Below are 24,106 nucleotides of genomic sequence, written 5' to 3' on the forward strand. Positions count from 1 at the left end.
GTGCTGTCCATTTCTGAGTTTTTATATTCAGTCCTGTTGCACAATCTGTATCCCTTTAGCTCCAATTACCCATTATCTCACCCTATTTCTATCTCCTGATGGTCTCTGTTACCAAGGAAATATTCCAAGTTTATTCACTAATGTCAGTTCATATCAATGAGACCATACTGTATTTGTCCCTTTGTTTCTGGCTAATCACACTCAGCATAATGTCCTTAAGGTCCATTCATGTTGTTACATACTTCATAACTTTATTCTGTCTCACAGCTGCATAATATTCCATCTTATGTAAATGTCACAGTTTGTTTAGCCAACTGTCTGTTGATGGACATTTTGGCTGTTTCCATCTCTTGGTAATTGTTAATAATGCTGCTATAAACATTGGTGTGTAAATGTCCATTTGTGTCCTTGGCCTCGTGTCCTTTGAGTAGAGACAGCATATAGATGGGTCCTGTTTTTTAATCCATTCTGCCAGACTATGTCTTTTGATTGGAGAGTTTAATCCATTAACATTCAATGTTATTACTGCGTGGGTAGTACTTTCTTCTACTATTTTGCCTTCTGGATTTTATATGTCATATCTAATTTTCCTTCTTTTTACCTTTACTCATAATCTTCCTTTCTACACTCTTCTCCACACCTCTCTCTTCTGTCTTGGAATCTGACTCTAGTGTTCCCTTTAGTATTTCTTGCAGAGCTGGTCTCTTGGTCACAAATTCTCTCAGTGATTTTTTCTCTGAAAATGCTTTAATTTCTCCCTCATTTTTGAAGGACAATTTTACTGGATATAGAATTCTTGGTTGGCAGTTTTTCTCTTTTAATAATTTAAATATATTATCCCACTGTCTTCTCGCCTCCATGGTTTCTGCTGAGAGATCTGCGCATAGTCTTATTGGGCTTCCCTTGTATGTGATGAATTGCTTTTCTCTTGCTGCTTCCAAGATCCTCTCTTTCTCTTTGACCTCTGACATTCTGATTATTAAATGTCTTGGAGTATGTCTATTTGGATCTATTCTCTTTGGGGTATACTGCACTTCTTGGATCTGTAATTTTAAGTCTTTCATAAGAGTTGGGAAATTTTTAGTTATAATTCCCTCCATTAGTTTTTCTCCTCCTTTTCCCTTCTCTTCTCCTTCTGGGATACCCACAACACGTATATTCATGCGCTTCATATTGTCTTTCAATTCCCTGAGTCCCTGCTCATATTTTTCCATTTTTTTCCCTATAGTTTCAATTTCTTGTCGGATTTCAGATGTTCTGTCCTCCGGTTCATTATTCCTATGTTCTGTCTCTCGAAATCTACCATTGTAGGTTTCCATTGTTTTTTTCATCTCTTCTACTGTCTTTCATTCCCATAAGTTCTATGATTTGTTTTTTCAGACTTTCAGTTTCTTCTTTTTGTTCTTTCCTTGCCTTCTTTATATCCTCCCTTAATTCATTGATTTGGTTTTTGATGAGGTTTTCCATGTCTGTTCGTACATTCTGAATTGTTTCAGTTCCTGTATGTCATTTGAATTGTTGGTTTGTTCCTTTGACTGGGCCATATCTTCAATTTTCCTAGTTTGATTTGTTCTTTTTTGCTGGTGTCTAGGCATTTAATTACCCTAATTAGTTTATTCTGGAGATTGCTTGCACTTCTTTTACCTAGGGTTTTCTTGCTGGATGAATTTGTTGTCTATCTGTTCTTTGACATTCTGTTCAGCTTTATGTGGACCTTTAGCTTAAGTTTTGTTTAACAGAGGAGAATTTTTCAGTTCTTGTTTTCTTGTTTCTTGCCCTGCTTGTGTGGTGCCTTTCCCCCACACACACTTAGGAGGGTCTACTTAGATATTATAGACCCAAGCCAGATTTTCCCAGACCATACTGGCCTCCTATCAGGAGGAAAGAGTCACCTGTGTCAGTTTTCCCTGAGGGAGAGACCCAGCAGGTTGAAAGACTTTCCTGTGAAGTCTCTGGACTCTGTTTTTCTTATCCTGCCCTGTGTGTGGCACTTGTCTGACTGCAGGTCCCACCAGCATAAGATGATGCGGTGCCTTTAACTTTGGCAGACTCTCCCTGCTGGGGTCGTGGTGGAGACAGAGGAGAGGTTGTAGGCTGGTTTTAATGGCTTCAAATTACCAAGCCCTGGGGTCTGAATTCCTTGATGGAGGGATTCCACCTGAGTTGGGCTTCACCCCTCCCCTGAGGAAGGCACAAGCTCCAGATAAGCCCCCAAAAGAGCTTACTTCTGCCTAAGCCTGGGGCAGTTGCACCCTGAAAAGTCCTGCTGCTGTATCCAGAGGCAGTCAAGCCTTTGTAGATACACAGCCACAAAACCTCTGTTTCCTTCTTTTTTTCCCCACTTTTTCTGTCAGTCCTGCCCCCTTGGTGCCGGGGAAAAAATGAGCAACCTCTGCTTTGATCAGGTTCACCTAAGCTGGGGGCCTATTTTTAGTAGTCAGAATTTGTTCATTAGCGTTTGGCGTTAATTAAAAAACACAATTGGCGTTTGATTGTGTCCAGTCCCTGCTGCTGGTAAAGTCCTTTCCTTTCCCTTCTGGGAAGCGGCCTGTGGAGGGGGGCGCTGGCCACCGCAGCTTAGGGAACTCACGGTTCTGGAGGGTGCTCGCAGCTGGTCCAGCTGGTCCAGACTGGGGTACACTGTGTGTCTGGTCACTGACGTGGCCCCAGGAGCTGTTCTGTACTGTTTCTGGTTATTTAGCAGTTGTTCTGGAGAACAAACTAAAATGCACACGTTGTTAAGCCACCATCTTGACCCGGAACCTCTCTGGTCCACCACTTGTTTCCTTTTTAAGGCTGATTTCATTTATTGCTTAAGGAATAGCAAAAAAAGTAAATTAAAAAAACAAACAAACAGACTTCATTGCATTCCACTAGCTTAAGACATCAATTCTTGCTTTATTTGTGTTCCTTCTGGTATTTGCTCATTGGATTATGTACTTTTTTTTTTTGCATTTTTACGATAATAGTCTAGGAATATTTTTATATACTATTTTTCCTACCTAATGTTACAATTTCCCATCTTGGCACATAATTTACAGAATTTGCAGTTTAAGAATTAAGTTCCATCAAGTTGAGGTGTATATAAGTCATTTCACCATCCTGCCATTTGGGGCCTGTAGATGGTATCCTACCACTGCTGCACATGCCACTGTGGCTGACAGCCTCGTGTCCACAGTTTACCAGATAGACTTGTGTATGTTGTTTGCTCATGGAGGCAGCACAGGAGTCTTTCAGAAACTGCTATAGCTATCCTGTGAATTAGTGGCTGATATTTTATCCACTACTGAAAAAGTAATAAGAGCCTATCACATGATACCACATCAAGCTGAAACTGGGGCGGAGTGGAAGGCTGCCTCTTCATCTAAGTGCCCGTGACTCACCAAGGTTCCTTCACCCCCTGGAGCTGCTGGTGGTCAGTGGACTCCTTCCTTCAGAGTCCTCTAGGCCACATGCAGACACAGGGGTCATGGAGGTGTGCGGGCCACAGTCAAGATACCACAGGACTTGCCCAGGAAACTTCTGCCACTCATCCTTCACTGGCATCACCGGATTGGGCTGTGCATTCTGCAACTCTGCAAGCATCCAACCAAGGAACGCGCTGTAGGCCACCCCATTTTCCAGGAACCTCAATCTCTGTATCTCCTCAGATGCCTGCCACCAGGAATATTGTACCATGTCAAGACCTAAAATTCACCTTTTCCCCTTCTCCAGTTCTTTCTTTTTAAAGAGAGGGTATAAGTCCTTTATATCCTTGGTTAATTTTTTTCTTAGATATTTGATTAATTTAGTCACTATTGTAATTGGAATCTTTTTCTTAATTTCCTGCTAAGATTGCTCATTACAGAATTTTTTTTTTTTTTTTTTTTAGGTGCATGGACTGGGAATCAAAACTGGGTTTCCCTCATGGAAGGCAAGCATTCTGCCACTGAACCACCCATGCACCCAAAACACTACTGATTTTTGCAGGTTGATTTTGTGTCTCACCACTTTGCTGAATCTAGTACCTCTAACAGCTTTGTTGTAGATTTTTTGGGACTTTCTAGATAAAGGATCATGTCATCTGCAAATAGTGAAAGTTCTACTTCTTCCTTTCCAGTTTGGATGAGGTTTGCTTCTTTTTTTGCCTAATTGCTCTGGCTAGAGCTTCTAGTACAATGTTGACTAACAGTGGTGATAGTGGGCACCCTTGCCTTGTTCCAGATCTTAGAGGGAAAGCTTTCAGTCTTTCAGCATTGAGAACCATGTTGGCTGTGGGTTTTCCATATATGCCCTTTATCATGTGGAGGAAGTTTCCTTCTATTCCTATTTTTCTAAGTGTTTTTATCAAGAAAGGATGCTAGATTTTGTCAAATGCCCTTTCTGCATCAATTTAGATGATCACACATCTTTCCCTTCATTTTGTTAATGTGCTGTCTTACAGTAATTGATGTTCTTATGTTGAACCACCCTTCCATATTTGAGATAAACCTACCTGATCACGGTGTATAATTCTTTTAGTCTGCAAGTATTTTGTTTCGCATCTATAGTCATAAGAGAAATTGTTCCATAATTTTATTTTCTTGTATTATCTTTATCTGACTTTGGTATTAGGGTGGCATTGGCCTCATAGAATGAGTTAGGTGGTATTCCCTCCTGTGCAGTTTTTTGGAAGAGTTTGAGTAGGCATGGTTTAATTCTCCTTGGAATGTTTCTTCAAATTCACCTTTGAAACCATCTGGTACTGCACTTTTCTTTGTTGGGAGCTTTTTGATGACTTATTCAGTCTCTTTATTTGTCATTGATCTATTGAGATCTTCTGTTTCCTCTAGAGTCGGGTACGTTATTCACATGTTTCTAGGAATTTGCCCATTTCATCTAACTTGTCTAATTCATTGGCGTACAATAGTTCATAGTATTCCGTTATGATCCTTTTTATTTCTGTGGGGTCAGGTGTAATATTCTCCCTTTCATTTCTGATTTCATTTGCATCTTCTGTATTTTTTCTTTGTTAAGGGTTTGTCAATTTTAGTCATAATTTCAAATAATCAACTTTTGTTTTTTGTATGCATTCTATTGTTATAACTCCTTATTTCATTTATTTTTCCTCTAATCTTTATTTCTTCTGTTTACTCTGGATTTAGTTTGCTGTTCTTTTTCTAGTTCTTCCAGGTGTGCAGTAAGGTCTTTGATTTTAGATCTTTCTTCTTTTTTTTAAGCTTTTTTGTTTGTATTGTATAACATATATACAAAGCAAAGAAATAAAAAGGCAATAGTTTTAATCCCAGAGTTTGTGATGGGCTACCATACAATACTCTCATATTTTTCCTTCTAGGTGCTCCAGATATAGGACGCTAGAGGGCTTAACTATTTTTTTATCATCACAATTGACTTTTTTGTGTGTGTGTGTGTGTGAAAAATAACATATATACAAAAAAGCAATAAATTTCAAAGCACAGCACCACAATCAGTGGTAGACATATTTCAGAGTTGGACATAGGTTATAATTTCATAATTTTAGGTTTTTACTTCTAGCTTCTCTAAAATGTTGGAGACTAAAACAGATATCAACTTAATGATTCAGCATTCATATTCATTTGTTAAGTCCTATCTTCTCTGTAAAACTCCACCATCACCTTTGATCTTTCTATCCTTCTTTTTATGGGTGTTTGGCCTATGACGATTCTAAATTTTTCATATTGAAAGGGTTTGTCACTAATAGAAGGTAGGGAGAGGGAACTATCCAATGTTCTGGAGAGGTTGGGCTAGTTTTCAGGACTTATCTGGATCAAGGACCCATCTGGAGGTTGTAGGTTTCTGGAAAGTTACTCTAGTGACTGGAACCCTTGTGGAATCTTATATATTGCCCTAGGTGTTCTTTAGGATAGGCTAGAATGGTCCTGGTTGGGGGTTGGTAGGTTATGATAGGTAGCAAGGTCTAACTGAAGTTTGTGTAAGAGCAACCTCCAGAGTAGCCTCTTGACTCTATTTGAACTCTCTCTGCCACTGATACTTTATTAATTACACTTCTTTTCCCCCTTTTACTCAGGATGGAACTGTTGATCCCACGGTGCCAGGTCTGAATTCATCCCTGGGAGTCCTCTCCCACATCACCAGGGAGACTTTCACCCCTGGATGTCATGTCCTACATAGTGGGGAGGGCAATGATTTCACTTGCAGAGTTGGGCTTAGAGAGACTGAGGCCACATCTGAGCAACAACAGAGGTCCTCCAGAAGTAACTCTTAGGCACACCTAGAGGTAGTCTAAGCTTCTCTGCTACCTACGTAAGCTTCACAAGAGTAAGCCTCAGGGGTGGTCCACGGTGGCTCAGCAGGCGAGAATGCTTGCCTACCATGCCAGAGGACCCAGGTTTGATTCCCAGTGCCTGCCCATGTGAAAAAAAAAAAAAGAGCAAGCCTCAGGATCAAGGGCATGGCCTATTGATTTGGGTGTCCCTAAAGTTTGACACAGTATCAGGGGATTCCCTGATGGTAAGGTTTAATAGTTCCATATTTTTCTCCCAGCCCTCACTGGACTTTGCCAATACTTTTCAATTATCTGCTTAATATACTCTAGGATGTATCCAGGCATTACAATAATCTAGAAGGACCTCTTTCTTATTCTGGGCTCCCTGTGCTTCAGTTGTTCAAATGAGCTATACAAATAGGTTGAATTAGATTATGTACTACAGAAAATTTCAGTTCTAGACCAAATAAACCTTTCTTCCATTGGTCTCAAAGAGAATGTAGAGTTCTAAAATATAGACACTGTCTTCCTTACGCCTATGTTCTGAAATACTTTAACCAACTTCTTTGGCTTCATTATTAGCTCTAAATATCAGGTTATATATATAAAACAGCCTCTCAGAATCCAGAAATCATAATCACCACTCTGGACTTAATGTATCTGCTCTAAAAGCTTGCAATCTAGGCCCTGTTTTCTTATAAGCATTTTCTAAAAGTGACCATAGCATTCTTGTTCTTTTGTTTCTGGCTTATTTTGTCTCACTAAATGTCCCACATGTTCATTCACATGTTGCATACCTCACGACTTTGTTCCTTTTTTAGCAGCACAACTTTCATTCATAAGTATACACCATCTTTTACCAATGTACTTCTCCTTCAATGCATCCTTCAGCCACCTGCATTCATCAGGCATCATGTATAATGCCCAAAGTCCACAGTCCATCAACATTCTAAATTTTAGATAAGTTCATTGTTCCCAAGAGAAAGAAAACCAATAAACACACCCTTGCCAAATAGGAAATCTAAATTTCCTCTTAACTCTTGTCCCTCCCCCCATTATTTACCTCTGCTGTTTCTGTGGTAGCGCTGATGGTTTCCTTTTGAATGTAGCACATAGCATGCAATAGCAGTTTTCCCCCTGTACTCTGGATTTAAACACTCTTTATACCATTATCATATCTTCGAAATAATTCTTGCAAGAACTAATTCATATTTCTAGTGTTAATCAGTGGGCTACATAGGTCTATACAAACCCTTTCAATCTTGTTCATATTCAATATGGTAATATTACTTCTAGACCCACTAGAGAACCACCTTTGCTCCTATCTATTCCCTTACATTGGAGTTCAACCTCATTAGTTAACAGTTCACCCATCTCTAGCTTCTATGTATCTCTAAGTCCCCTATATTCTGTATTATAAGCCACTGATTATACGTTTATGCTGGTCATAACAGTGGAATCATATAGTATCTGTCCTTTTGTGTCTGGCTAACTTCACTCAGCATTATGCACTCAAGGCTCATCTATCTTGTCACGTGTTTCAGGACATCATTTTGTCCTACAGCTGCATAATATTCCATCATATGTATATACCACATTTTGTTGATCCACTCGTCTGTTGATGGGCATTTGGTTTGTTTCCATCTTTTGGCGATTGTGAATAATGCTGCTTTGAACACTGGTGTGAAAATGTCTGTTTGTGTCCTTGTTTTTGGCTCTTCTGGGTATATATCAAGTAGTGCTATTGCTGGGGCATAGGGAAACTCAATATTTAGTTTCCTAAGGAATAGCCAGTCTTCCATAGTGGTTGCACCATTGTACATTCCCATCAGCAGTGCATAGTGTCCCAGTTTCTCCACATCCTCTCCAACTTTATAGTTTCCTGTTTGTTTAATAGCAGCCATTCTATTAAATGTGTTAACAGCACACCATAGGTGTGAGGTGGTATCTCATTGTAGTCTTGATCTGCATTTCCCTTATAGCCAATGAAAAATGAGCATCTCATGTGCTTTTGAGCCATCTGTATTTGCTCTTCAGAAAAATGCCTATTTCTTTAGCCCATTTTATAATTGGGTTGTTTGTTCTTTTGTTGTTGAGTTGTATGATTTCTTTGTATATACAGGAAATCAAACCTTTGTCTGATATGTGATTTCCAAATATTTTCTCCCATTGAGTTGGCTGCCTCTTCACCTTTTGGAGAAAGTCTTTTGAGGTACGAAGCATTTGGTTTTGAGGAGTTACCATTTATCTATTTTTTCTTTTGTTGCTTGTGCTTTGGGTGTAAAGTTTAGGAAGCTACCTCCTATTACTAGGTCTTGAAGATGTTTCCCTACATTTTCTTCTAGAAGCTTTATAGTGCTAGTACTTATATTTAGGTGTTTGATCCATTTTGAGTTCATTTTTGTGTAGGGTGTAAGATAGGGGTCTTCTTTCATTCTTTTGGCTATTGCTATCCAGTTCTTCCATGTCCAATTATTAAAAAGACTATTTTGTCCCAGTTCAGAGGATATGGTAAAAAAATCAATTGACCATAGATTTGGGGGTCTATTTCTGCTCTCTCAATTTGATTCCATTGGTCAAAGCTTTATATTTGTGCCAGTATCATGCTGTTTTGACCATGTGGATTTATAATAGGTTCTGAAGTCAGGAGTGTTAATCCTCCCACTTCGTTCTTCTTTTTTAGGATGTTTTTAGCTATTTGGTGTCTCTTTCCTTTCCAGATGAATTTGGTAATTAGCTTTTCCAAATCTTCAGTGTAGGTTGTTGGAATTTTGATTGGTACTGTGTTGAATCTGTAGATCAATTTGGGGAGAATTGACATCTTAACCATAATGAGCATTCCTACCCATGAGCAGGGAATGTTTTTCCACCTCCTTAGATCACCTTTGATTTCTTTTAGCAATGTTATGTAGTTTTCTGTGTACAAGTCCTTTACATCCCTAGTTAAGTTCATTCCTGCGTACTTGATTCTTTTTTTTTTTTAGTACTTGATTCTTTTTGTGGCTATTTTGAATGGAATTTTTTCTTTAGCTGACTCCTCATCTAGCTCATTGCTTGTGTATAGAAATGCTACTGATTTTCGCACATTAATTTTATATTCCACCACCTTGCTGAATTTGTTTATTAGCTCAAGTAACTTTGCTGTAGATGTCTCAGGATCTTCCAAGTATAGTATCATATCATCTGCAAATAATTAGAGCTTTACTTTTTCCTTTCCAATTTGGATGCCTTTTATTTTTTTGTCCTGCCTGATCGCTCTAGCTAGAACTTCTAGCACAATGTTGAATAATAGTGGTGACCGTGGGCATCCTTGTCTTTTTCCTAATCTTAGGGGGAAAACTTTTAGTCTCTTTCTATTGAGTATGATGTTGGCTATCAGTTTTTCATATATTCCCTTTATCATACTGAGGCAGTTACCTTTGATTTCTGTCTTTTGGAGTGTTTTTATCAGAAAAGGATGCTGAATTTTGTCAAGTGTTTTTCAGCATCAATCGAGATGATCATGTGATTTTTCCCTCTCAATTTATTAATGTTCTGTTACATTAATTGATTTTCTTGCATTGAATTATCCTTGTATTCCTGGTATAAACCCCACTTGATCATGATATATAATTCTTTTAATGTGCTGTTGAATTTTGATTTGCTAATATTTTATTGTGAATTTTTGCATCTATGTTCATTAGGAAGATTGGCCTGTATTCCTTTCTTATAGCATGGTTTTGGTATTAAAATGATACTAGCTTCATAAAATGAGTTAGGTAGAGTTCCTTTTTCCTCCTTTTTTGGGAAAAGTTTGACAGGATTGGTGTTAGTTCTTTTTGGAATGTTTGATAAAATTCCCCTATGAAGCCATCTGGCCCAGGGCTTTTCTTTGTGGGAAGATATTTTTTTATGAGCAGGCACCTGGAATCGAACCCAGGTCTCCGGCATAGCAGGTGAGAACCCTGCCTGCTGCCACCATGGCCCGATCTGTGGGAAGATCTTTGGTGATTGATTGCATCTCTTTACTTGTGATTGGGTTGTTGAGATCTATTTCTTCCTTAGTCAGTGTAGCTTATTTGTGCATCTCCAGGAATTTGTCCATTTTCATCTAAGTTGTTTAGTTTGTTGGTGTATAGTTGTTCATAGTATCCTCTTATGATTTCCTTTATTTCTTCAGGGTCTGTGGTAATGCACCCCTTCTCATTTCTGATTTTGTTTATTTGCATCCTCCCTCTTTTTTTCTTTGTCAGTCTTGCTGGTGACCCATCAATTTTATTGATTTTCTCAAAGAACCAACTTTTGGTTTTATTGATTCTTTCTATTGTTCTTTTGTTCTCCCATTGATTTATCTCTGTTTTAGTCTTTGTTATTTCTCTTCTTCTATTTGCTTTGGGGTTGGTTTGCTGTTCTTTCTCAAGTTCTTCCAGGTGTGCTGTTAAGTCTTCGATTTTTGCTTTTCCTTGTTTTGTTTTTTTTTTTTTACTAGTTTATGATTTATTAGAGTTTTCACAAAGCTATACAGCTACAGGTCTCTCTATAGGACATAAATAAATCTGGTTCTTGAGCTCTGATTTAGTATCCCAGCCCTTCTTTACTACTGTACCGTGTATACTTAGGTTGGGCGAGTTCAATTTCTCTCTGTCTCTGTTTCATCAATCATAATAATGGAGATAACAGAACTACCTCATGGAGTTGTTGAGAGGATCACTGAGTTAATAAAGTGTTTCAGATAGTATGTGGCAAATAGTAAATATTGTTATCTCTATTTTTTATTTGGATAAAAATAAATTTGCTAGTATTTGTATGTTAATTTAGAGATCATTCTGTGCAGTGCAAAGTATCTGAGCCGTACGTAGGGACAAAGTTTGCATTTTTCTTATGGATGCAATAAAGGCTTTTGTCTGTTTTACAATACTTGTTCATAAAACATTGGTCTACCTTACAATACCTTTCTTTGGATACAAAATTGAGTTTTGCCAACTACACTTAACCACATTTGGTCAATGGATATAGTCAGTTACAATTTAAAGGTTTCAGAGTCAGTATGTGTTTATATGTGATAATCTTCGTAGGATTTTTGTGTAAAAATAGTTGTCACATTTTAAAATTAGCAAATGCCAATTTCAATGACTATGAATGGTTGTTTGTTGAAAGATGACCATATTCATTTGTTATTACATATCCTTTTTGTTCACAGACGGTTCCATTACATGCCAGAGAACCCTCCTCCCAAATCCAAAAATGAATTTCTACATATCTGCAAATAACATCAGAATGTATCAAATATTTATGTTACTAAACTAAGGTAACAAAAACATGCCTCTTACATGCATATTATTTACTATGTGATAAATTGAACGTACCTCTCCAACATATTCCATGACAAAGCTCATTCTCTTAATCTTTACAAGGGTTTTTAAACCCCAGCCACAGCCATTGCTAGTTCGAAAGATGCAAAGGGAATACTGTGTGCCTTTCTGTACAATCCTATTGGGACAGTCAGGTCCACACTGACACCTTGAGTTGCATTCATAGATGGGGGTGCCAGGGGGGATTTTAATCTGTTGGTTTTTATTATAAGCCAAAATAACTCCAGCTTCAGCAGGACAACATTTCTCAAAGAAGCAATCTGTGCATGAACAACCAAAGGTGGCTTCATTTACTAAACTGATTCCAGGAGCTGGCTTGTACTCATTAATGTAGTAGAAGTCTGAAGGTGGGCCCTCTAGATCAACAGCATTTTCAACAAATATCATTCCTTTGTGATTCTTTCTTCTATTGAGCTCGTCTTGCCATCTCTGCAGAGCTATCCTTTGTTTAGCCTTCTTTACAATGTATTCAGCAATGGCAGGTTTCAGAGCTTTGTTACTGTCTTTCAGAGTTATTGCTTTACCTTTCTTTACCTGAGATAAATAATTCTGCTTGTCATTAGAGAACTGCTGAAGTAGTAATGGACATTTCAGATTTTGCAAAGGTTCCCAAGTATTTGTAGAATCTGGCCATCCTTTCCATTTTACGAGATAATATTCCATATCCTTTACTACCTTGTAGTCACACAAGTATTCCACCTCATAATTGTTTAGATTCCTTTTGGTGATTCCAATGGATTTACATGTGAGCTTTTCTTTTCTACATAATTCCTGAAGAGTATCAAGTGAAACTAGGCAAAGCACACACCAAGCTTAGTAGCTCTCCAAGGTAGTGGTGATATAACCTTTTGTGTTTTGAGGCGATTTTCCAGTGAAGAGAGAACACGGCGGCTCAGACTTGACTACATCCTTTCCTCACTCTCCTCAACTCACCAGGAGACTGACTTTATTGTGGGAAACCTTTAGCACCATTTCCAGCAAGCCCCTTCCTTCAAACAACTTATAATTGTAAATCAAGACAGTGAAATCCCTGGAAAGGTTGTTTGCTTTGAGGTGGTGGTTTAAGAACAGCAGAGTGGTAGAACAGAAGTGATCCCTTAACTGCTTTCCATCTAATCAACTTGAGGATACTTTGTGTAAAGTTATCCTCACTCCACTAACCATGTGCAAAGGAGGGCCCTCTTTGGTATTTACCCAAGGTGTATTTGTCTGCCATCCCTAAACGTTTTATCTGGTTGAAGTAACATGAGGATTCAAGACAAAACCCTAGATGGAAATGCTATCTTTGAGGATAAAAAATATATATATAAAAAAACCGCACACATTTAGTAAAAATTCCGATACTCTAATCGCCTAAAAAAAAAAGAATTCGATGACAAGATTACATGTTTCATCACCATCACAGAAACCTAACGCTAGTTTACATTTTAGCCATTCATTGCTAAAGGAAGGGAAATTCAGGGATTGTGTGACGGTAGTTTATCTATGTGGGTGGAGAGGAGTGCTTGAAAACGCCTTTAAATTCTAGAATATGTGGCAAGTTCTAGCCTTTCTGATAACTCCCACATGCACACGCATCGGCATCTAATTCTCTGGCGTCCACCTCAATTTCACGCGAGGTTCTTGTGCCAGAGGCGCATTCCCATATGCCCCTTACTGGGGTATCCTCCACTAAGGGGCTTCCCCTCCCACTGCACCCCAATTGGGGGTACGCTTGTTTCTTCTTTTTCTTGATATTAAGATGAAAGTTACACAACCCACATTTCTCCCTTTCCAGTTAAAGCATCAACACAACGCAAATGTCCCGTTCAAACCGCCACAAAGAAGTCAGCGCGCCCCCTGGCCCCGGTTACCCCCGAGACACCCCAGAGGGCACCGACCCCGGCCCAAAGAGGAGGCGCGCGGGCCGGGCTGACCCAACCGATGCCTTCAGGCCGTGGGGGAGTCAGGTTCCGGGGCTCACAGGTGGCCCTGCGGAGTCCCCGCGACCCCACAGCCCAGGCGTGCGGGGTCGCCTGGCGCGGGGAGGCAGAGCGGGGGGCGGGTCGGTCCGGGGCCCATTGAGCAGCAACCCTCCCCGGCCTCACCTCGGTGCGCCTCGGGCCTGGCCGCTGCCATCTTGTGGACTCCCATTCAAACTGGCGCGGGCCGCGGGGTCGCCCGCCTCCCTTTTCCTTGTTTTTAATATAGGCATTTAGGGCAATGACTTTCCCTCTCAGCACAGCCTTTGCCACATCCCATAAGTTCTGATAAGTTGTATTCTCATTTTCATTCATCTCCAGATAGCTACTGATTTCTCTAGCAATTTCTTCTTTGACCTACTGATTATTTAAGAGTGTGTTATTTAATCTCCATATATCTGTGAATATTCTCGTTCTTTGGTGGTTATTGAGATCCAGCTTCATCCTATTGTGATCAGAGAAAGTGCTTTGAATAATTTCAATGTTTATAAATTTATATGTTTTGTGCCCCAGCATATGAGCTATCCTGGAGAGTGTTCCATGAACACTAGAGAAGAATGTATATCCTGGTGCTTTGGGGTGTAATGAACTATACATGTCTGTTAGGTCTAATTCATTTATCAAGTTATTTAACTTCTCTATTTCCTTGTTGATCTTCTGTCTTGTTGTTCTATCTATAGAGGAGAGTGGTGTATTGAAATCTCCTACTATATTGTTGAAACTTCTATCACTCCCTTCAGTTTTGCCAATGTCTGCCTCATGTACTTTAGGAGCCTAAACATTTATGATTGTTATATCCTCTCATTGAGTTGACCCTTTAATTAGTATATAGTGTCCTTCTTTGTCTTTTATGATGTCTGTCTTTACATTTAAAGTCTATTTTGTGCTATATTAGTATAGCTATACCTGCTGTCTTTTGGTTACAATTTGTGTGGAAAATCTTTTCCCATCCTTTCACTTTCAATCTATCTGTATCCTTGTGTCTAAGATGAGTCTCTTGTAAGCAGCATATAGCTGGATTATGTTTCTTAATCCATTCTGCCAATCTGTGTCTTTTAATTGGTAAATTTAGTCTGTTAACATTCAAAGTTATTACTGTAAAGGCGTTTCTTGATTTCACCATCTTATCTTTTTAATTTTATTTTCAGGTCTATATATTCTTTTCCCTCTTTCTCTTTGTATTACTCAAATTACCCTTAGTGGTACTCTTCAATTCTCTGCCCTCCTCCAGAACTCCCTCCCCTGCCTTTTTTTTTTTTCAGCTGGCAGAACTCCTTTTAGCATTTCTTGTAGGGCTGGTCTCTGCTTCACAAATACTTTCAGGACCTCTTTGTCTGTGAAGACTTTAATCTCTCCCTCAGTTTTGAGGGACAATTTGGCTGGGTGCAGAATTTTTGGCTGGAAGTCTTTCTCTTTCAGGATCTTGAATATATCATCCCATTGCCTTCTCGCCTCCAGGGTGTTAGCTGAGTAGTCTGAACTCAGTCTTATTTGGTTTCCCTTGTATGTAGTAGATTGTTTTTCTCTTGCTGCTTTCAAGATTTTCTGCTTCTCTTCCACATTTGACAGACTGATTAGTATGTGCCTTGGGGAAGGCCTATTTGGATTTATTCTGTTTGGAGTTCATTGAGCTTCTTTGACCTGTATATTTATGTGCTTTATGAGGGTTGGGAAGTTTTCCCCCTCTATATCCTCCACTGCTCTTCTTATCCATTTACTCCTCTTTTCTCCTTCTGGAACACCAATGATTCTTATATTTGTGCACTTTGCTTTGTCTATCATTTTCCTGAGGTCCAAGTAAATTTTTTCCATTTTTTTTTTCCATTTGCTATTTATTTTGAGTCTTTGAAGTCAATTATCTTGGCCTCTATATCACTTATTCTTTCTTCTGTCTCTTCAAATCTTGTGTTGTTGCCTCTAGTATGTTTTTTATTTGGTCAACAGAGTCTTTAATCTCTGCAATATCCACTATTTTTCTATTTATTCTTTCAAATTCCTCTTTATTCTCTTCTTCTGTCTTCTTGATCTCCTTTATGTCATTTGCTATTCCACTTACTTTATTAAGTAGAGTCATACGAACATCTTTGATTAGTTGTTCCTACATCTGTGCCTCCTCGGTGTTTTAATTTGGTCATCAGGCAGGGGTATATCTGTCTGCATTGTGATATGCTTAGTGATTTTCTACTGTCTTCGTGGCGTGTAAGTTTCTTGATTAATTTACTTTGGGAGCTGATTTCTTTCGGTAGTCTAAGGCCTTGTGTTTGCAGGATGGTTGTACGGCAGGGAGCAGGACATGGGGTGGAGCACTCAGTGCAGTGATTTCTTTCAGGGCAGGTGTGGGCACAGGTTGGGGATGTTGCGCTGATGCTTGTGGGTGTGGGCACCCAGTGGCCAGGGTGGATGTAGCTGTGTGGGTACATCGGTCTCGGGGGCGTAACCCCGGTGTGCTCGTCTAAGGCCTGGGACCTTTTGTGCGCATGCATAGAGCTGTGGCTGCAGGTCAGGGTTACACTTTCGTGGACTGGGGGCAGATGTGACCTGGCTGTGCAGGTCGGCAGTTTCTCAGAGCTGGGAAGTGTGCTGAGGGCTGTGCACATGCGCGGTTCCAGGACTGCTGTAAAGTGCGGTTCCCAGAGCTAGATGACGTGATTGGGGGCCGTTTGCATGCGTTGGGCTGGGAGTGCTGTAAATGGATGCACTGAGTTCAGAGAGGGTGGGGTGAGGCTGGGCAACACTGTGGGTGGGGGGCGGGGGTAGCCTAGGTATGGAGTCAGTGCTGCAACCTTTATGCACCGGGAACAGCTTGCAGGGAGCAGGGAGGGGGAGGTAGTGTGTGGGAGGGGTGTAGGAGAGGTGGGCTGGGCTGCACTTGGGGTGGGGGTGGGGGGCAGGTATTGCACTGGGGGCTGGTGGGGTGGGGGCACCTGGAATGCAGGGAATGGGAGCGGGTGATGGGGTTCAGGTGTGTCGCTGGTTACAGGGCTGCACTGGTGAGGGTAGTGCATTCAAGGAACATGGCCTGGCTGACTTCCTAGTCCCGTGCTCCGGTTCTCGTGCACTCCTGTGAGCTCCGCGCCTCCGCCCCAGCCTCCAGCTTTCTGCCTCTCAGTTCCTCGGCCTCTGCAACCAGGGATGCCACATGTGGTGCAGATGCTCTCCCAGGGCAGCCGCACTCCCGAATCGCTGCCTCAGTCGCCCTCCTGTCCCCTCTCCAACCCTTCCATGGAGCAGGGCTAAGCTCAAGCTTCTCTAAATGGCCATCTTCACAGAAGTCTTTTCTTTTAATGCAATTATATTGAGATATATGCACACACCAATCAGTCTATCCAAATTATACAGTCACTAGCTCACAGTATCATTGCATAGCTGTGCATGCAGCCCCATGTTCAATTTTAGAGCATTTTCATTACTCCAACAAAAGAAATAAAAATTAAACCTTAAAGATCCCCTAACTCTTATTCTCCCTCACTGTTGACCCCCAACATTGGTGGGGTACATTTGTTGCTGTTGATGAAAGAGTATTAAGACATGACTGTTAACTACAGCCATAGTTTACAATAAGAATATTTTACCAATATACCACTCCAGTATTAACTTCTTGTAATAGTGTCATATATGTTTTAGTTCATGAAAGAACTTTTTAAATATTTGTACAGTTAATCACAGTCACAGTACAGTTAAAATGTGTATATTAAATGTATAAATATAAAAAAACAAGACTCACTGTATTACACATTCCTGGGTTTTATTCTCCAGCTTTCCTTCTGGTGACACTCCTGACTCTAAACTTCCCCTTTCCACAGCATTCACCCACAAGTCAGCACTGTTGATTATTCTCACAATAATGTGCTACCTCTATCCATTTCCAAGTAATAACTTCAACCAAGTTAAAAATTATGCCCATATTAAACAACTGTTCCCCGTTCTCTAGCCTCATTTCATCTTCTTTTTTAATTTAAGCATTTAGGGCTAGCAGTTTCCCTCTCAGCATTGCCTTTGCTACATCCCATAAATTTTGATATGTTGTATTCTTGTTTTCATTTGTCTCAATAGCATATACTAAAAAATAAAGATCATGTAGAGGTAACCACATAATATTTTGGCTTCTTTTCCATCAGAAATTTTTTAATTTTAAGATAATCAAAGCTATAAATTTTTACTTGAAAGTTTCTGTCTTTGATTTATGCTTGAGAAGTCATTTTCTTTTCCAAAATTATATTACTATTCACTTATCTTTTTCTTATACTTTGCATTATAATTTACATTCAAATTTTGATTAATCAATAACTTAAACCCATGCAACATGTGAAGGAGCTAAACTTTCTTCAATGGTTAGTTAGTCATAATCATCAAGTTTATTAACAGTTCGTGTTATCAAATTTATTTCAATTCAGCATACTCTAAATTCTTTTTCTTTAATGTGTTTTGGGACTTACTACCTTGTTACTCTGATCTTTGTGTTTCTGTTCCTTTTCATACTGTTTTAATTATGGTTGCTTAAGTTTCCAGGTTGTCCTATTACGCTTATTCCTAAAATTGAACTTTAGAATTTCTTGCTGTAATTATCTTTTCCTGTAAAAACTCTGTCTTCAACACTCTAGCTCCAAAACAAGAATATCCCCAAAGGCTGTGTGATTATAAACACTCAGTACTATCAACAGTGACACCATCATGTACCCTTCTAAATTCACCAAAGGGCTCTAGCTTCTAAAACTGTTTTAAATTTGCAAATAAGTCTAAAAAAACATTTAATCGACAGTTCTTTTTTTTTTTTTACTCATGAAAACTACTACCCCCAAAAGATCCTAATAGAACAGGCATAGTTTGTTGAAAATGGATTAAATTTTTTAAATTTGGAAATAATTTCAAACTTACAGAAAAGTTTCAGGAAGTGTACAAATTGTTTCTTTTTCCTGAACCACCTGAGAATAAGTTGCTGACATACTGCTGTGTATCCCTGAATATTTTAGTGCATGCTTTCCACAAATTATTGTCCTACATAAGTTAAATGCAACCACCTGACTAACATTGGTACATTACTACTATCTAAAGCTTAGACTCCAGTAACGCTTCCCCAGTTGTTCCAATAATGCTTTTCATAGTAAAATAATCCAGTTCCACATCACAGCCACTGAAATTGCCATTATTTTTTTTAATGGAAAATAAGTATCAGTGAGGGTGTAGAGAACTTGGAATTCTCCTGCATCACATGTGGGAATGAAGATGGCACATCCATGTCAAAAACATTTTGATAGTTCCTCAAAAAGTTAAACATTGAATTACTATGTGACCTGGCAATTCCATTCCTAGATATATATATCCAAAAGAAGCGAAAGCAGGGACTCAAGCAATATTTATAAACTAATGTTGATTGTAGCGTTATTCGCAATAGTCAAAGGTGGAAACCCCCCCAAGTTCCCACCCACAGAGGAATGGATGAGCAAAACGTGGGGCATAGATTCAGCGGGATATTCTTCAGTCTTAATAAACCTCTGATGCCTGCTACACAATGGAGAACCTTGAAACATTGTGCTAAGTGAAATAAGCCAAAAACAAAAGGATGAATATTGTATGATTCCACTTATGTGCAACACCCAGAGTAAACAAATGTTCAGAGACAGAAAGTAGATTAGAGGTTGCCAGGGGCTGGAGGGAAGGTCTGTGGGGAATTATTGCTTCATAGGCACAGAGTTTGTGTTTTGAATGATGAAAAGGTTTTGGTAATGGATGATGGCAATGGTTGCTCAATGTTTTGAAGGTAATTAACGTTGAATTGTGCACTTAAAAATGGTTAAAATGGGACATTTTCTCTATGCATACGTTACCAAGAGAAAACTAAAGAGGATCGCTCATCGTGTCACGTCTCTACGTTCTCCATTGGCTTGTGACATTCATGAGTCTTAGTCAACTTTCCTGGCCATGATGGTTTGAAGATAATAGGCCAGCCAGTTGTTCTGAAAATGTCCTCAATTTGGATTTATCTTACATTTCCTCAGGATTAGATTTGGGTATTCATTTGGGGCAGGAATACAACAGAGCAATAATGTGTAATTTCAGAATAGCCTGTCAAATGCTACACGATTTTAATTTGTCCCTTGACTGATGATGTTAACTTTCATAATTTGATTAAGATGGTATCTGCCATATTTCTCTGTTGTAAAGTTACTATTTTTACCTTTGTAGTCAATGAGCCTTTTGTAAAGAATTGCTCTGAAATGATTACTCATCAAGCGCTCACCCACCCTGTGGTTTAGCTAAATTAATTACTACTGTGATGTCAAATTCCTATTTCCTAATTCCATTATTCCTTCCACATATATTAGTTGGCATTCTATTGCAAGTATAATTTAGGTATTCATTTTAATATTTAGTATGCACTCACACCATGCTTATTTTATTCAATTGGCAATAGTAATTCATCATTGTTTTTGATGTTCAAATTGTCCCAGATTTGACTGGTAAAGCCTCTCAGCCTGGCTTTCATGGTCTTTGACATGCCCCCATTAGTTTCTGAACATTTCCTTACTTTCTATACAAACATAAATGTTTCATGCTTTCCTGGGCTTTGCCTACCCCAGCCCTGAAATCAATTATTTCTTTAAAGGGTTGAAGAGAATGCCATTTAGAAGCTGCGGTCTGGGCACTGGCTGTGCTCAATGCTCTTGCAGTCATGTTGCTCTTAGGCCTTCTTGGTGGAAAGAGCTGGGGAATATGTTTCCATGTCCATGTATGTAACACATGTGCACACCCAATATGGAAGACAGAAACTACTCATCCACCCAATCCCAATCCAACACACCACAGGGTTTAGTCTCATTTTCTCCATTTCCACACTTATAATTCCTTTTTCTACCTGTGAGATAGATACCTGGCTCCCATTACCCTCAGTATATTTATTTATTGAATCGACATCCTGATGTCATCTCTTCCTTTCATTGCCACCTGCCCTGCGTGGCATCCTCCTCACCTCCTTCTTTCTCCCACTTCCCGTGGTAGGAGACTGCTCCCTCTGTTGCGTGATTTCCTTATCTTGCTTGGGCTCCACAAGCCATGCCACCGCTGCCACCCAAACTCCACACAGATGCTTTTCTCACTCCTCCTGGGCTCCAGGTCCCTATGCTGGCCATCAGCCCCGCCCCCCTGGTGAATGCTCAGCCCCACCTACTGCCTCTAGGACCAAATTATTCAGACAGAAGAAAAGAAGGAAGGTAAACAATTAGAAAAAAATGTATATCTTTGTGTGTGCGTGTGTGCGTGTGTGTGTGTGTGTGTGTGTGTGTGTGTGTGTGTGTGTGTAGTCTTAGTTTGCCAGAGCTTCACTGACAAATAGCACAGAATGGGTTGGCTTAAAACAACAGGAACTTATTGGCTCATGGTTTTGAGCAGAGAAGTCTAACATCAAGATATCGACAAGGGTTGCTTTCTCTTGGAGTCTGTAAAGTGCTTATTTTCTTCACTGTTTTTCCTTATTACCAAAGCAAGAGCTGCAAGCGATGCAGTGCTGACAAACACAATGCAGGCCACAAAGAGAACTTACTGCCAGGTCAGCACCATGCGGCACGAGCTGTGCAGTCACACAGGGCCTCATGTCTAGAGGGCTCCGTATCTCTTTGAAGCTCTGCTGTCCTCTTCTTGCAATTCCAGATGCTGTTTGAACAAGGATCCTGCTTTTTCAGTTTACTCTGGGCTCTGAAAATGATGTAGACAATCCTGTTATAATCCTTTTCATTCAGATCTGACCTCTGCTGATGCTGTATAATATTGCTTTCTTTAGTCCTTTTTAGGGAAGAATATATATATTTATATATTTTTAATGAAATCATGTTGTCACCTGCTTTTTTCACCTGAAAAATTTGTTTTACAATATAATATATCTTCTGCATCATTTTTAATGACTGATAATATTCCCTTAAATGGCTATATTGTTAATTTAACTAATTTCTTATTGTTGGACGTGTAGATTATTTTTAACTTTTCAAAATCCCATGAGCGAGGACTTGGATAGTAGATAGACTACGGCTGAGATCCTCCCTCCACCACTCACCAGTTGTGTCACCTTAAAGCAAATTCACCTCTTTGAATCTCAGTTCCTTTATTTATAAAATGGTGGAGATGACAGAATCCCATAGAGCTTTTTAAGATGAAATGAGATACCACATGCATAGCTCTTAGGACTTAGTACCTATTACTATTACCTAGTACATGCTTCATCAATTTTTCCTCAGTTTCTTCAACTGTAAAATGTGATGTTGACAGTATCTTCGCACCAGGTTGTTGTGAGGATTAAATGGGTTATTACATATAAAGTGAATATAAAACCTGTAAAAGAGCTGGTAAATGTTAACTGTGGGTACTACCTATCAACCGAGTCAGAGCTGACTGACTGATAATGAAGTATGAATTAAAAGACAACGGAAAGGGCAATGCAAAGGTGGCTCAGTGGCAGAATTCTCACCTGCCATGCTGGAGACCCAGGTTCAATTCCTGGTGCCTGCCCATGCAAAAACAAAACAACAACAACAACAAAATGTAAAAAACAAAAACACTTTAAACAAAACTTTGCATAAATTTCTTTGACTCAAACATCTGGAGCTAAGAGGGACTGTCCAGCTGTTGTGGGTTGAATTGAGTCCCCCAGAAAGGTATTTTAAAGTCATAACCTCTGGTTCCTCAGAATGTGACCCTACTGGGAAATAGGGTCCTTGCTGATGAATTAGTTAGGGTAAGGCCAAACTGGACCCAAATCCAATATGACGTGTGCCCTTAAGGGGAGAGACATTTGGAGACATATAGCACATCAAGAGGAGAATGCCACGTGGAGATGGACACAAGAGAAGACCATGCGACCTCAGGCAGGTTGCCACAAAGCACCCTGGGTGAGGAAGAAGCAAGGCAACATCTTTCCCTTCGGGTTTCGGAGGCAATATGGCCTGCCGACACCTTCCTTTCAGACTTCCAGCCTCAAGAGATGTGAGAAAGCAGACTGCTGTTGTTCTCAGCCCCCTGTTTGTGCTGTTTGTTACAGTGTCCCTGGCAAACTAAGACAGTGGGCAAGAGTCAGTTTACTCTGGTGAGTTGTTGGCACCCACTGGACTGCTGCATTTTTATATGTCAGTAATTCCACTTTAGGCCCAGCTGCAAATTCTGGTTTCACAAATTTGTTAAACAGTGTGTTCATTTTATTTATTTATTTTTCTTTTTTAAACAGGTTCATTTAAGGGAAGAAAAATATCCCTTCTTCATCTGTTTCCTAAATTGAAGAAAATGAATAGTTTCCTTTTGCTGGCTCCAGATTTCTCTTTTTATTTATTGTCAGATGGATTTTGAACTATTTAAAATTCTTCTCTGACAGTAGGCATTTGGAAAGTGCATTGGTGTATCTGAACCTAAGCCAATGCTTTCCTTGCTGTGTATTTAAATATCTTGAATACATTTGGAATGGCTTCGTGCATCTGTCCTGTTCTCTTCACACCCGGACTCGCAGCTGAGGATCTGCTTCAGGGCCTGGCATAAGTTGTGTGCTCCCTTTCCCAGACGTCCTTGCCTGGGCCGGTCTATGACAGGCATCCGTTGCCTCTGGGAGAACTAGGGGTATTAAAACAGGAATGCAAAAACAAAGGAGCAATTCCAGTTCACCTTTTGTGTTTCAGAAGGGATTTCTGAGACCTGTAGCACAGACAATGGTTATGAAAGAACAAGAAAATCAGGCTCTTGAGAGAGAAAGCATTTTTTAGTTTCAAAAGCTTAGTTTTAAGTATCAATAGAAAAAGTTCCCAGGCATGAAATTTAGTATAAACAATCCATGGTAGATGGAGTAGAGGAAGAAACATCAGCGCAGAGACTAGAAGAGCATCGCCCAGGCGCAGACGAGGAAAGAGACATGGCAGCAGCTGGCACGTGGGAAGGAACGTGGCCCCCAGAAGCCTTCTGAGATCGAAGCTTTGGAGGGTAGCTTCATCAAATCGGTACATCTTCAGAACTCCAAGAGTGAGGGAAAGTCGTGGCCCGAGACGAAGCTCAGGCATGGCAGCAGACCTCAGAAGAAGATCCACACAAAGCCTGGTGCAGCTCACACCCCTGCTTCACCAGCATTTCCCAGGACCGGAGGCCTGAGAGGGTCACCAGGGAAAGAAGGAGAGGGCGGTGGGGTCTCAGGGTCAGGATGTGGACGTGCTGTAGCTGTGGATGCGTCCGGGGGCCAGCTGAGTTCTCACTCATGCTCTAGTCAGTGGTGGCCACTGAGGACCACATGGCTAATACGCCTGTGCAGCACTGGTGTCCACAGCCACTGACAATGTTGAGTTTTACCGGACTCCTGTGAGCCTGGAAAACCACATAGGTCAAGAATCCCCACCCTTTGTTTTACTGACCAAAATGACCTTAATTTCCCCTTGTTGTGCCTCAATTTTAGACAGGCTTCCTCTTGACTGTGGGCCTCTGAGCCTCCTCACCTTGGCCCTTACAGAATCCAGATTGGTACATGGTCACCGGCCTCAACAGTAAGCTCAGGAGATAATATGTAGTTGATGCCCAGTGCTGGACCTTCCCCTCAGGACTCTTGGGTTATT

The 24,106-nt window shown here is 40.1% G+C and overlaps 1 pseudogene; it reads right to left on the reverse strand.

Annotated features, from left to right (window-relative positions):
• Positions 1-5,364: 5,364 nt before the first annotated feature.
• Positions 5,365-13,403, reverse strand: LOC143666365 (histone-lysine N-methyltransferase SUV39H2 pseudogene; annotated as a pseudogene).
• Between the last annotated feature and the right edge of the window lie 10,703 nt (positions 13,404-24,106).

This window comes from Tamandua tetradactyla, chromosome 22 (genome assembly GCF_023851605.1).
Source record: "Tamandua tetradactyla isolate mTamTet1 chromosome 22, mTamTet1.pri, whole genome shotgun sequence".
Lineage (NCBI taxonomy): Eukaryota > Metazoa > Chordata > Mammalia > Pilosa > Myrmecophagidae > Tamandua > Tamandua tetradactyla.